Here is a 14081-nt window from a genome sequence, read left to right as displayed (position 1 = left end):
CTGCGCCAGAACACTTCCAGAATAGAATGGCTACAGAGGTCACTGAAGGACTGGAAGGCACGGTGTGTCATATTGATGATGTTCTGGTGTGGGGGAGAACAAGGGAGGAACATGACACCCGTTTGCATGCAGTACTGAGGAAAATGCAAAAGGCAGGCATGACCCTTAATGTCGAGAAGTGTAAGTTGTCAAAGTGGACAGTACACTTTTTAGGGCACATTATTTCTGCCGATGGCATTAGCCCAGACCCAATGAAAACAGCAGCCATCAGGGACATGACGGAGCCCTCAAATGTGAGTGAATTGCGGAGCTTCCTGGGGATGGTAAATCAGCTTGGGAAGTTTATTCCCCAACTGGCGGATAAAGACAAAGCTCTACGTGACCTGCTGTCGAAAAAGAACTGCTGGATTTGGGGCATTGAACAAGCCAATGCGTTCCAGGCTCTGAAAGACGTATTGTCGTCCCCCCCCTGTTCTTGCCATCTATGACGCGAATAGAGACTGTAAAGTGTCAGCGGATGCTTCGTCCTACGGACTGGGAGCCGTCCTACTGCAGAGGTGGCCAGAAGGTTGGAAGCCAATAGCTTATGCGTCAAGATCTCTTACTCAGACTGAGCAGAGATATGCGCAAGTGGAGAAAGAAGCCTTGGGGCTCACATGGGCATGCGAAAGATTCAAGCACTTTCTCATTGGCAAACATTTCGCATTGGAAACTGACCACAAGCCATTACTGAGTCTCTTAGGATCACAAGTTCTGGATGCTCTCCCTCCTCGTATCCAGAGGTTCAAAATGCGACTGATGCGTTACTCCTACTCCATTATTCACGTGCCAGGAAAGGATTTGTGGGTAGCTGACACTCTATCACGTGCTCCGGTAAAGCAGTGTGAGCTTCATGAAGAGAGAGAGTTTTGGGAGGACACTAACATTTATGTTGACTCTATCATGGGCAATTTGCCAGCAAGCACAACCTACCTGGGACAGCTGAGAGAAGACTTAAAGAATGACAATGTATGTTCCAGTGTGATGAAACTGTGTGTTGAAGGGTGGACAGAGCACAGCCGGAGAGATCCAATACTGAAGCGTTACTGGGCAGAACGGGCTCTCTTAACTGTGCAGGACGACCTGTTGCTGAGAGGCACGAGGCTGGTCATTCCAGCCGCCATGAGAAATGGTGTCCTTAGCAAGTTGCATGAGGGGCACTTAGGACTTGTAAAATGCAGAGAGCGGGCAAGACAATCAGTATGGTGGCCAGGGTTAAGTAATCAGCTGAAGGAAATGGTGCTCAACTGCAGGACATGCCTCAAGGAGAGAATAAACCCAAAAGAACCACTCATGCCCACTCAGTTTCCAGACAGACCCTGGCAAAGGTTAGGGGCTGATTTATTCATGCTGGGAACTAAAACGTACCTGCTTGTGGTGGATTACTATTCCAGGTATGTGGAGATTGCTCAGTTATCACCCAGCAGGTCTACTGACGTCATTGTCCACATGAAGTCCATATTCGCACGGCATGGAGTTCCAGAGACGCTAATTACAGACAACGGGCCACAATTCTCTGGGCACTCATTTGCATCCTTTGCTGCTTCGTATGGATTTGTCCACGTTACTAGCAGCCCAAAGTTTCCCCAGAGCAATGGAGAGGCTGAACGTGCGGTCAAGACAATAAAAGCTCTTTTCAAGAAAGCTAATGACCCTTACCTTGCTCTCCTAGCATATCGTGCTACTCCCTTGCAGAATGGGTACAGCCCAGCTCAGCTTCTTATGGGAAGAAGGCTGCGAACAACTGTGCCCACACTCCCATCATTGCTAGATCCAGCACTCCCTGATATGGATGCAATTTTCAGAAAAGAGAAGGGAAGAAAGAGTGCAGATGCAGAGCGCTTCAATAAACATCACAGAGCTAGAAAACTCAGCACACTACAGCCAGGAGAAGAAGTCTGGGTGTCTGATGCTAAAGAATCAGGAACGATTGTTGCCAGTCACTTTGCTCCACAGTCTTACCTTGTGAATACGCAGCATGGGACTGTGAGACGTAATCGCCACCATCTGGTATCTATGCAAGCGTCAGCTAAGGATGATAAAAGTGATACACAAGATCAGTCCTCAGATACATTCACTGAGTCGCACCCTTGAACCTGTAAACAAGTGTGTGGTTTACTATTGCATTATAGTTACAAATGCATTGCCACTTAATGTACATACTAGAAAAAAAAGATTGTTCGAAATATGAAGACAAATGTTATAATTACTTGGTTTGTTTAAGTATTAGATAGGAGCAGACCTTCCAGCAAAAGAGGCAGAATAATCCTCTAAGGTCTGTTGAGACAAAGGTAGTCTACCCTTTGATCTCTAGAAAGGGGAGATGTGGTGTTGTTGCTATGGTGTTCTAGGTTGACGCAATGTTGATGATGTCACGAGAGTGGCGACGAGGAAGCGCCAGTGAGTTGTTATGTATGTTTAATGTTGCCTAAAGAAAGTAAAGTAAACACGTTCATACAGTTCGAATCCAGAGTCATTATTTAAAAGACACGACAAACAACTTAATTTTTTCTTGCCGTCATATCTAAATATGAAAACAATTTAAAATACATTAATGAGGATGACCGACGTTAAATGACGTTAAATTACAGAAAATGTTACGTCTATGTGTTGGTTATGCATGGCCTAATTACCCTTAGGAAAATAGTATTTTGGGACAAAATATTACTATAGAAGTACTATAAGACTATAGAAATACTATAGCGGCTCTAGGATATTATAGAGGTATTATTTTGGTAGCCTACCATTCAGATAGTGGAAGCGCAAATAAATGCGTACCGTTCCGTACCGTACCGCTCAGTGGAAACGAGCCATACACTTCTGTGATGTTCTGTAATACCTCTATAATATTTTAAAGCTGCTATAGTATTTCTATAGTAGTCTTATCATACTTCTATAGTATGTCCCACATTACTATAGTATTCCTATAAGATTACTATAATATTTTGTCCCAAAATACTATAAGATTCCTATAGTACTTTTTCGGAAGGGTATGTCCCCCACCGAATCGGCTTCATTAGCCTACCACTTACGGTTTGCAAAGATACAATTATAAAATTACTGCAAACCTTTAATCTATCAATATTTATGTTCTATTATGCATTTTCCTTGTTATATGAATAACAGAAATTCATGAAATAATATATAGGCAGACACACAGTAATAAGATATTTATTCAAATGTTGATATTGAAATTAGTGAACATCACCATATATATGATTTGGAAAAATAAATAAATAAAATTATAAATGAACATTTCTAAAGACAGTTAATCTTTTACATAGAATATCACAAAAATATTAACAACTTGTTTTTTCAACATCTTCAGTGAAAGTGCACACAGTGAACGTTTCAATGGCAAGAACAAAAACAATCTGTGAATGTCCTATTACAGGCGGAAAGGTACAAAAAAGATGTGCAATCTAGCAAGTGCACACATGAACTATAAACAGTACTAAAATGGAAGTGGTGCCATAAGATCTCAGTAATTAATCAGACACCACCATCTATTACCGCTAACGATTTCAGCAGCTTTCAGTCCATAATGGCGGACGCGCCTCCGCAGCGCCATCTACAGACTGTTACCCATAACACAACAGAGTTTCGCCTCTTGGGCTTCTATACTCTTTGCCGTGGCGGTCCGTTCAGAATTCGCTTAGAAGCTAGCTCACTTCTTCTGATGAAAGTGGCCACCCCCAGGACCACAACGTGAAACATGATCATGTTAAGACTAAGAATATAATTTTAAGATTAAGCCATACACATATTATCAAAACTATAAAACGCTTTTATGTTTGGGTCTATAGGTAAGTGCAGAGTGAAGATTTTTCTCTATGGCTCTGGGTTAGTGTACAGAGTAGAAGGGTAGCTGTAACTCAATCCAAGTAACTTAAGCAATTAACTAACAAAACACTTGTAACTTCTGTTACAGCTATTGAGACATCAATTAAGCATGGCTGATACAAATGAAGGTTTTCAAATAAAATATTTTTTATTAAACAATGACAGACAACAAAAATGTGTGCTTGTGTGTGAACAAGAAAAATAAAAACCAGGGGCAGGTGATCCATGAAACAGACAGGACTGGTGATGGCCATAACAATCCTAGAGGTCCAGCATTATTCTCATAATATAAGCCGCTTCACTCAAGACAACAAAACATAATGAAAAGTTAGTATATCCCAAAAAATTTAATAAAATAAAAGTTGCTATAAAGGTGGTAGCAATTCATTACAGAACTCTTACTGTCACAGCTGACAAAGTCGTGCTAGCTAACTAGCTAGCAGGCAGTGCTTGAAAATTGGTTGAAACAACCAACATAAAATATAAATAATTACGCTGTGCATATACAAATGAAGATCAGTATAAGCATCGCAAATACATTGATAATTGATATGTTGACATTTTGACAAATTTGACAAATTGATACAATATAGACAGTTGACAATTCAAAAGAGGTCGATATTTCAGCAACTTACGCGCAGCAATGTAAGTGAATGGTGCCAACGCCCAAATGACAGTGTTTGGAACTAATCCGATCTTCAAAACCCGGAAGTAGGCGGTTAAAAGCGCCGCCATTTTTTACAACGGAGGTCTATGGGAGTGCAACTCTTTCTCTCTATGGCTCTGGCACTAACGAAGGCTTCAGCCAATCAGATCGCCTTTATGCAAATATACTAGCGCGTTGCAGTCCAAGCTGGAAGTAATGTGATTGGCTGTCACTGACAATTGTGTCAACACCAAGCTTCAGACACGCCCTCCACGATATCATCGTCCATCGTGATCATAGACAGTATATAAACGATCGTGATGGCTGACCGACATCACGATGGAAAGCCACCATCGTGATGCCGCGCCCCCCACCCTGTCAGACCACCCCAGTCTCATGGCAGTTTGCCATGAGACCAAAACAAATATTGTTCCAACCAATCACCGACAGAGGGAGGTTTTGTGCTCGTGCACGGCTGCACGCGAAGTCAGAGCTGAAGAAAAAGCTGGCTCAAAACCTCACAACACCCTCCCCCTGTCGGTGATTGGTTGGAACACTATTTGTTTTGGTTTTGAGTGTTTGGCTAAACCATTTGTTTTTGTGTGCAGATCTCAGAGCCTAGGCTGCCTACAGAGACGCGGTTTTTTGACGGCATGCTTATGAGGCGGGCAGCTAGCGGATCGTTAGGAAAGATTAGATGAATGTGACAAAAATATTTTTGGGTCTGAAATCACTGATACCACCTTTAATCAATTGATTCGTGTATACCAGTGGTTGGGAACCTATGGCTCTCACCCTTTAAAAAGAAACGATCGATAAAATTTTTTTAAGACACATCAACAGAGATAGGCTCTCTGCAGAAAAAGGATTGGGGAAAAAACTGGGATTCAAGCGGCTGCAGCTTGTTTAAGGTAATGGCGAAAACCATTTTAGAACAGCAGCGAAAATGTAATAGGCTAACTTATATAAACTTTAATATATCCTTTTATTGAAACGGGTGCTTTGCTGTGCAAAGAGACATTTCGAAACATTTCACCCGCTGGCTGCTGGTACTTTCACTTTTGCCGCAGAGACCCTTTATGTCCTATGATAAATGTGTCGTATTTTTGATAATCCGCGCAGATTTCAGTTGACGATTCTGTTTATAGTAATTAATAAAAAAAACATGAATGAATGAGAAAGAAAAAGAGCAGGATGTGCTTAATGTTTAAAAGAAATATTAAAAGCGCGATAAGCCGCAAAAGAGAAATTAATTCTACTGACAGGATGCTGTGCGCGCGCTCCGAGCGCAACACGGACAAGCATAGTAGCCTTTGTCTTTGACTGCGCGCCTAAACGGCCAAATAAACACAGAAATATCAAAATGCCAAGTCGAGTCAACCTCACGTGCCCTGCACAATTAATTTTTTTGCAACTTATTTATTGTATGCTGAATATGTGTTTGTTTTTAGTTGTCTATGGACCTAATAATTACTACTGTTGAATTATTTTATTTTTTTAATCACGTCTTTATTACCTAATAAATAAATTAGTAATTCATTATATAACCAACTGTTTACATGAATACTCCACACTATGGTAATTTTGACAAAAGAAAGATAACTGAATTGTGTGCACTTTAGCTGTGTAAGTCAGCATGTGCACCACTTTAAGTTATTTTTCTTGATTTATTGTGCTTAAGGGATAGTTCACCAAAAAATGAAAATTAGCCCATGATTTACTCACCCTCAAGTCATCCTAGGTGTATATGACATTCTTCTTTCAGACGAACACAATCAGAGTCATATTGAAAAATGTCTGTTCCAAGCTTGATAATGGCAGTGAACGGCTTTTTCTGTTCATATATTCTGTCCAGTGCATCCATCCATGATTAAAGTAATCCTCACGGCTCTGGGGGGTTAATAAAAGCTTTCTGAAGCGAAACCATGAGTTTGTGTAAGAAAAATATCCATATTTAAAACTTGATTGACTAAAATAACTATCCTATCATCAAGTGTTCCTCTTTCGCCGTAAATCGATGCGTACGTCTGTCTGCCAGAAGCTAGTTATTTTAAGTTGATAAAGTTTTAAAAATGTATATTTTTCTTACACAAACGCATCGCTTCGTTCGCTTCGGGCCTTTATTAACCCCCCAGAGCTGTGTGGAGCACTTTAATCATGGATGGATGCGCTTCGATGGACTTCACAACTGAAACGGCCATTCACTGCCATTATAAAGCTCAGAAGAGCCAGGACATTTTTTTTTATATAACTCTGATTGAATTCGTCTGAAAGAAGAATGTCAAATACACCTAGGATGACTTGAGGGAGAGTAAATCATGGGGTAATTTTCATTTTTGGGTGAACTATCCCTTTAACTCTTTTTAACATCAAGTATGTCCTGCACATTATTCTCTCGTACATGCGTTTCATTGCTAAAGTTTCAATAGTGCTGTGCTACACGTATATGTTTTACACGATATAGCAACATTTCTAACGATAATTATATACTATTGCTATGGTATATATTGTCCTACCGCCCAGCCCTAATGTGCGGTATGGGTGGGGCAGTGACAAGAATTTCCATATTAAAAACCTAGAAAATGGTTTCAGATGGAGTAAGTGATAGTTTATTGTTGTTATTTTTTTTAATATAACAGCATTTTCATTTTAGGGTGGTCTATTTTAATGCATATTTCAACCACTTACACAAAGGGTTTTTTCCTATCAGATTACCTATCTGGGTCTGGTTGGTGGCTTTGACCTGAAAGACACCGTGTGGAGAGTGCTGAAAGCCACTTTCACAACTGCTGTGGCACGTGTTATGATACGTCAATAAAGAGGAGTCAATGGGAAGATTGGTGTCCAACGGCTGGTTGTAAAGGAAGTTGTCATTGGTGAGAACCTTTTTTGAAGTCATTTTTATTTGTATAGCACTTTGCACAATACACAACTTTTTAAAACCGCTTTACAGAACATCGTATTGTCATTTCTGTTATCTCAGTAATAGTAATAGTCACAAATTCATGGTTCGGAGCTTAAATCCCCTAAACAGCTTTTCTCTTAAATGGATAAATTTTCTGCCATGTGTTTTACTTTATCTGTGCAATCTGGCAACCCTGTGCATGGTAGTGTTAATTTTGTTAATGAAATCTTCAACGAAAAATGTTCAAATGTCATTCAAATTTGACAAAAAAAATCTATTTTCTTGTCCCTAATAATCAACATAATGCAGGAGAATAAACTTCAACAGTAATAAACTGTTCACTCCATCATCTAATTAACAACACAAATTATCAATGTATGAGTCAAACTCACTAAGACTGCTGAAATTTTCTTTCCCAGGCATAATTTTATTATATCCATGTAGAGCTGCCCTCGACTAAAGATTTTTACTGCATCACAGTAAATGCTTCTCTGCAAGTGCTCTGTGTTTGAGCCACTTATAATTTGCATTTGGGAAGGCAACTTACACCAACCATCCCTAATAAGAATCGTTTATAAATCTTTTGTCAACAAATAGAAATGTCTGCGGTTTTATGTCAAAATAAAAGCTCAGTGGTTTAACTTTTGACATCCATAAATGTTAGTATTGTAATTTTACTGTTCTAAAAAAAAAAAGAAAAAAAAAGATAATTATTGTTTATCAGAAGCAATCCAAATATTATTGTAACGTTATTTTTATTATTATTATATTATGAAAGCATTATAAATACTATTTTTTATTTATGGTACAATAGTGTATATTACTGCAGTCTTTATTAATGAAATTAAAATATTAATAATAATAATTACAGGGGATGGGGTTAGCTATTCTGGTTTTCCCTCTTTTTTGTCATTAGCTGATCATGTGTTGTGGCTCACTTAAGTGACTGCATTTTTTTAATTGTGTTTTTACAGGAAGTTATTTTTTATATATTGCGAATCATATTGTTTCAATCATACGTTTTAAAGCTGTAATCACAATATTTTTGCTTAAGATTATCATTCTGTCAAATGCTCATACCAGTGCATGCCTACACCAATCTGTATTTAGTTCATTATCACTGTGTATTTAAGTTCCTCTTTGCATTCAGTACTTGGCCCATTATTGTTTGTGTGTTTGTGCTTGCACGCTGTCTCGCATCATTGTGGATTATCTGAGTTTATTTTGTGTTAGTAAAAACACTGCTATTTGAATCTTCTTCATCATCTTTGGACTAAAACATGACATTTATGCTATCTGTGTCGGTGTGTTTTTACATTAGAGTGTGCATGTCTTTTTTAAAGCAGAATACATGCAGTGTTGTAAATTTTAACCGGTTGGTGGAAAAGTATATATATATATATATATATATATATATATATATATATATATATATATATATATAAATCTAAATAATTTGTCATAAGGAATTATGGTATTATTATGGCCCACATATTGAAAAATACAATTTGCAATTCCTTTTGAAAATATACTGGGGAAAAAACTTTAATACAGTGGTCAATCAGAGGTGTTTAATCTGTTAATAATTGCAAATTAAAATATTAAAAGAAATAATTTACATGAATAATTTTTTTTCCCCATTATCCTGCAGCTCTAGCTTTCAGGTTGTATTGCTGCTAACATTATTTAAATTCATCAGTTGCTGTAATTATATTTGTTTTTATGAAATGTTTTCTACTGAATACTACTGTAAGTAAAACCGTTTTGCTGTAATTATTTAAACACTTCAAAAGTAAATTGTTTTGAGTACATTTGTTGTTGAGTGTTTCATTTACCTTTGAGTTAAGACTTTTACTACTGTCAGCTGCATGTGGGCCACATGAAATTGTGTTATTTGGCTCATGCTTGGTGGAGTTATGGCACTCCTTTGGTTCAGTTCTGGCAAAGGAGATGCAGGCCATATCTGGGCCGGCAAACACAATCTAATCTGGGCCACAGCTCAGCTGTTTATCTGGACCACATCTGTGCCAAAGGAAATTTGCGGTCCCTAAATGTGCAAATGTCCAACGTCAAGCCAACTTTATGCCAGTCTATCACTGGGAAACGCTCAGCATTAAGCTTTGCGAGTCCATCTGCTTGCCTGCGAGTTTGGTCTTTTATATCACTGTAAATAGTCCATTATAGGTTGTATCAGTGATTTCAGGCCCCCCCAAAAAAGATCACATTCATCTAATCTTTCCTAACGATTCCTAAGAAGAAGCTGGCTCAAAACCTCACAACACCCTCCTCCTGTCGGTGATTGGTTGGAACACTATTTGTTTTGGTTTTGAGTGGCTGGTGAAACCAATTGTTTTTGTGTGCAGATCTCAGAGCCTAGGCTGCCTACAGAGACGCGTTTTTTTTACGGCATGCTTATGGGGCGGGCAGCTAGCGGATCGTTAGGAAAGATTAGATGAATGTGATAAAAAAAAATGTTGGGCCTGAGATCACTGATACAACCTTTAAAGGGTTAGTTCACCCAAAAATGAAAATTCTGTCAGTAATTACTCACCCTCATGTTGTTCCAACCCCGTAAGACTTTCGTTCATCTTCGGAACACAAATTAAGATATTTTCACCACGTCACCACGTATCACACACATGACTAGCGTCGCCCAATAGTGAGCCTACGTGGTGACGTGCAACACAGACGCGCTACGCTATTACACTACGTGAAAAGACTTGAGGCCCAGAGAGAAGGAAATGAAAAGTGGAATAAAGTCGTTATTTTTGTTTGTTTTTGCGCACAAAAAGTATTCTCGTTGCTTTATAAACTTAAGATTGAGCCACTGGAGTCACTTGGACTATATTAACAATGTATTTAATACATTTTCTGGGCCAGCAAGTTATAGTGTCCATAAACCTGTGGAGGAGTGATCCAACACTCAGATTTCATCAAAAATATCTTAATTTGTGTTCCGAAGATGAACGAAAGTCTTACGGGGTTGGAACAACATGAGGGTGAGTAATTACTGACAGAATTTTCATTTTTGGGTGAACTAACCCTTTAAGCTACGTTAAGTGTTTTATACGTCCAGCAGGGGAATCTTGAAGTATTGAGGGAAACCCTAATAGCCTGCATGCAGCACATCGCCACAATATAAATTTAAGGCAACTAAACAACCAAGAGAAATAGGTCCACCTCAAAAATGTAACATTGGATCTATACATCCGCATCGGGGAATAACATTATAATCTCGTTCATGGTAGAGAAAGATGCATATAGGCTACACAGGAAGAGTGACCGTGAAGACACTGAATTTAACATAAAACAACCGTCATAATAATCACAAATACACACACACACAAAAAAAACATTGCTGTAAATGAGTTTTATGAATGAATGGCTTGCTCTAACTGTTGCTGGTCTTCGTCAACAACACACACTTTTGCACCCCCTGCTGGTGGGATTGACTAACAGCAGATGGAGAGTATGCCCGGCAACCTACTGCTTTTCCTGCAGTTCCTGGATGTCAATGTTGAATTTACTGTCGAATTTGAACCACTGAATTTGTGGAAGCGAATTTGCAAAGCGAAATAAAATGGACCGAAAATTACCTGTTGAATATTATAGGTTTTATTTTTAAACAGTTTGAATATTTTGGAAGTGAAATATGAAAGGTGAATATGGACTTTTGAATTTTTAATAATGAAAATTTGTTTGAAATGTTTTTAATTGAAAAATATTCAACCATGTTGAATTTCAGCCCATAAAAATGCAAGCCCTAAAAATACAATGCATTAAAATGCAAACATGGTTAATGCAATGCCTATTTTTTACAAGTAGTGCAATTCAACAGGCTTTTTTGTTTCAAAAACATTTGCCATTATTTTACTTCCATAAACTGTGTCTAAAGTGCTGGAAAAGAGAGAGTTAAAAGTTTCTGTCACAATATCTAGTTCTTCTAAGATATCTGGGATGCTGAGATGATGAAACTGATCAGGAAGATCATTAATAAAGCAATCTTTAGTGGCAGGTCGTTTAGTGGCAAGTGATAGGTCGTGATAGGTCAAACATATTTGTAACACGGAGTCGACTTTGCAGCTTTGGCTAAATGAAGTTCTGCTGCAGCTCAACATTGATTCCATGTGATAATATTAGATCTAGAGTATGATTACGAGAATGAGTAGGTACTGACACATGTTGTCTAACTCCAATTGAGTTCAGAATGTCTTTAAATGCCAATCCCAATGCATCTTTTTCGTTATCTACATGTATATTAAAATCACCAACAATTAGTACTTTATCTGCAGCCAATACTAACTCTGATAGAAAATCAGCAAATTCTTTGATAAAGTCTGTATGGTGCCCTGGTTGCCTGTATACAGAAGCCAGCACAAATGTTAAACGTGATTTATCATTTAAACTAGATAGTGTTACATTTAGCAACAACACTTCAAAATAATTATATTTAAAACAAGACTTCTCAGTAATTCTGAAGATATTACTATAAATTACAGCAACACCTCCCCCTTTGCCTTTCAGACGAGGTTCATGTTTATAACAGTAATCTTGCGGGGTGGACTCATTTAAAGTAATGTAATCGTTTGGTTTTAGCCAGGTTTCTGTCAAACACAGCACATCTAGATTATAGTCTGTAATCATATCATTAACAATGAGTGCTTTTAAAGTAAGGGATCGAATATTCAGCAACCCAAGCTTTATCATTTGTTCATCCGTATTATATCTGTTTTTTATTTGTTGAACATCTATTACATTTTTACCCTTGAATGGGTTTAGGAGGTTTTTGTATGTCCTCATTCGGGGAACAGACACAGTCTCTATTAGTCCATGAGCCAGGGGGGTTGATCGGTATCATCGGGGGGACAAATGCTATCATTGTTTTTTGGCAAGGTATACACCCCTAGTACTAGAAAAATCACGATAGCAGTGCAGGGGTGGTAGCGAAATCACTTTTTTCAGCTCATGAAGTTACTAACCCCCTAAGATAAATTCTGTTTTTGAAATATGATGTATATCTGGTTTAGGCTCATGCTAGGGATATTGTCAATATTCTATAATATGGTGCTTGGTATCGTTGGAAAGGGGACCTTTTAGGCTTTCATTTAAGCCCAGTACTGAATCTGTCTGACAAACACAGAGGTCACATGACTTCTTTAAACCAGAAATAACACACATTTTTTCACAATTTCCACCTAAACTGTATGCTTTCTTTTATCCCTGTGGCATGAAAGAACACCACGGACACAATACTCAACTTCAATACTCAAGGCACTCTGATTACTCAGAAAATGTATAATATACCCATACTATTTTTTTTTTTTTTTTGAGAGCCTTAAATTAGACTTGTGCAGCCAGCACAAGTCTTCAAAATAGAACAGAGTGAATAGAATGGACAAATAGGATGGAGACCTATTAGTTGTTAAAGTCAATAAAGAAACAGGTTGTAAAGTGAATATATTTAATCAAAGACTGGTTTGTATGTTGATGTCCATTATTTTATTATCTAATCATCATCATTTTCCATGTCTTCCTCGTCTTCATCTGAACTTTCTACACAGGTCACCTGGTTTTCACACTCTGTCAGTTTACACATGTCTGCACCTGAGGCCATTTGCAAGACACATACATTGTGGGAGTGAACATTTTTTTTGTGCAGTTGCAGGCGAGTAGATCCAGGACAGCTTCAGGTGCTGGCTGGCCTTCCATCCAGTGCAGCACCAACTGTTCACCTTCCTCCTCTGTCTCCATCGTCCATCCTCTGTCAACAGGGCTTGGCACTTGTGGGTCCTTTTCTAAACATCTTTTCCAAATACCAGCCTGATAGTTAGCTCGCAGTGTGTGTTGCCTCAAGCTATCCTTGCACGGTGGGAGTTGATGACTCTCGATTTCACCTTTCTTTGCACAGAAAAGGTGGTACCTGAGCTTGTTGATCATGGTGGTTGATGCTTTGGGGGCATAGAGGACACATGTAAATGCCTCCAGTTTGTTGCTCAGTTCTGGTGAGAGGTCCCATTCCTGGCCCAACTTCAAGAATGTGTCTTGTGTTTCTTTGTTGTTCATCAGGAGTGTAAGTGCCTTTGTCTTCCCTTTGCCTGCAAAAGCGCTTACAGTGTCACATCCTGTGTAGGCGTGCAACCCAATGAGAGCCTGACAAGTGTCCATGCCAACAGTGGCTGCAACCCGTCTGATAGCTACCAGCCTTGTACGGGTTCTTGTGCCACACTTCAGGAACAATGGGGCCTCAATCTTGTCACAGAATGCTAAAGACATGATAAAGACATCTGTGTCTTCTGAACAGATAACTATAGATTGGTATCCCTCTCTTGCGGCATGGGCGGGATGGAGAAGTAGTCGTCCATCTGCTTCTTCTTGTTGACATTGAAGAGTTGACACCTCCTCACTGTCTTGATATGTGATTCTGTAACATTTTTCAATCACAGTTGCATATAGAATCTTCTCCTGTAGCTTTTCTCTGTATTGTGGCTTCCTCCATTCATTCACTATGAAGCTAATGAGACTAGTTTTGCTATTGACTTTGGTCAGGAAGTTCCTCCACTGCCTCACCATCTGTGTGCTTGTAATATCCTGCAACTCATGACCAGTCTCTTCACCCCGTAGAGATCTTTCACTATTTTTGATTGAGTT

The 14081-nt window shown here is 38.8% G+C and overlaps 1 long non-coding RNA gene across 2 annotated transcripts in view; it reads right to left on the bottom strand.

The window, feature by feature from the left end:
- The window catches only part of LOC309503191, a 34451-nt gene extending 21813 nt beyond the window's left edge, over positions 1 to 12638 (bottom strand). Inside the window, exon 1 of one of the 2 annotated variants that reach the window (XR_014207548.1) lies at positions 9933 to 12638. This is a non-coding gene — a long non-coding RNA (uncharacterized lncRNA). The remainder of the gene's footprint in view (positions 1 to 9932) is intronic. The other variant, XR_014207549.1, reaches the window with a different exon arrangement.
- Between the last annotated feature and the right edge of the window lie 1443 nt (positions 12639 to 14081).

This window comes from Leuciscus leuciscus, assembly GCF_965113295.1.
Source record: "Leuciscus leuciscus genome assembly, chromosome: 7".
Classification (NCBI taxonomy): Eukaryota; Metazoa; Chordata; class Actinopteri; order Cypriniformes; family Leuciscidae; genus Leuciscus; species Leuciscus leuciscus.
The sequence above is the reverse complement of the archived record's forward strand: the minus strand, read 5'-3'. Positions and strand labels throughout refer to the sequence as shown.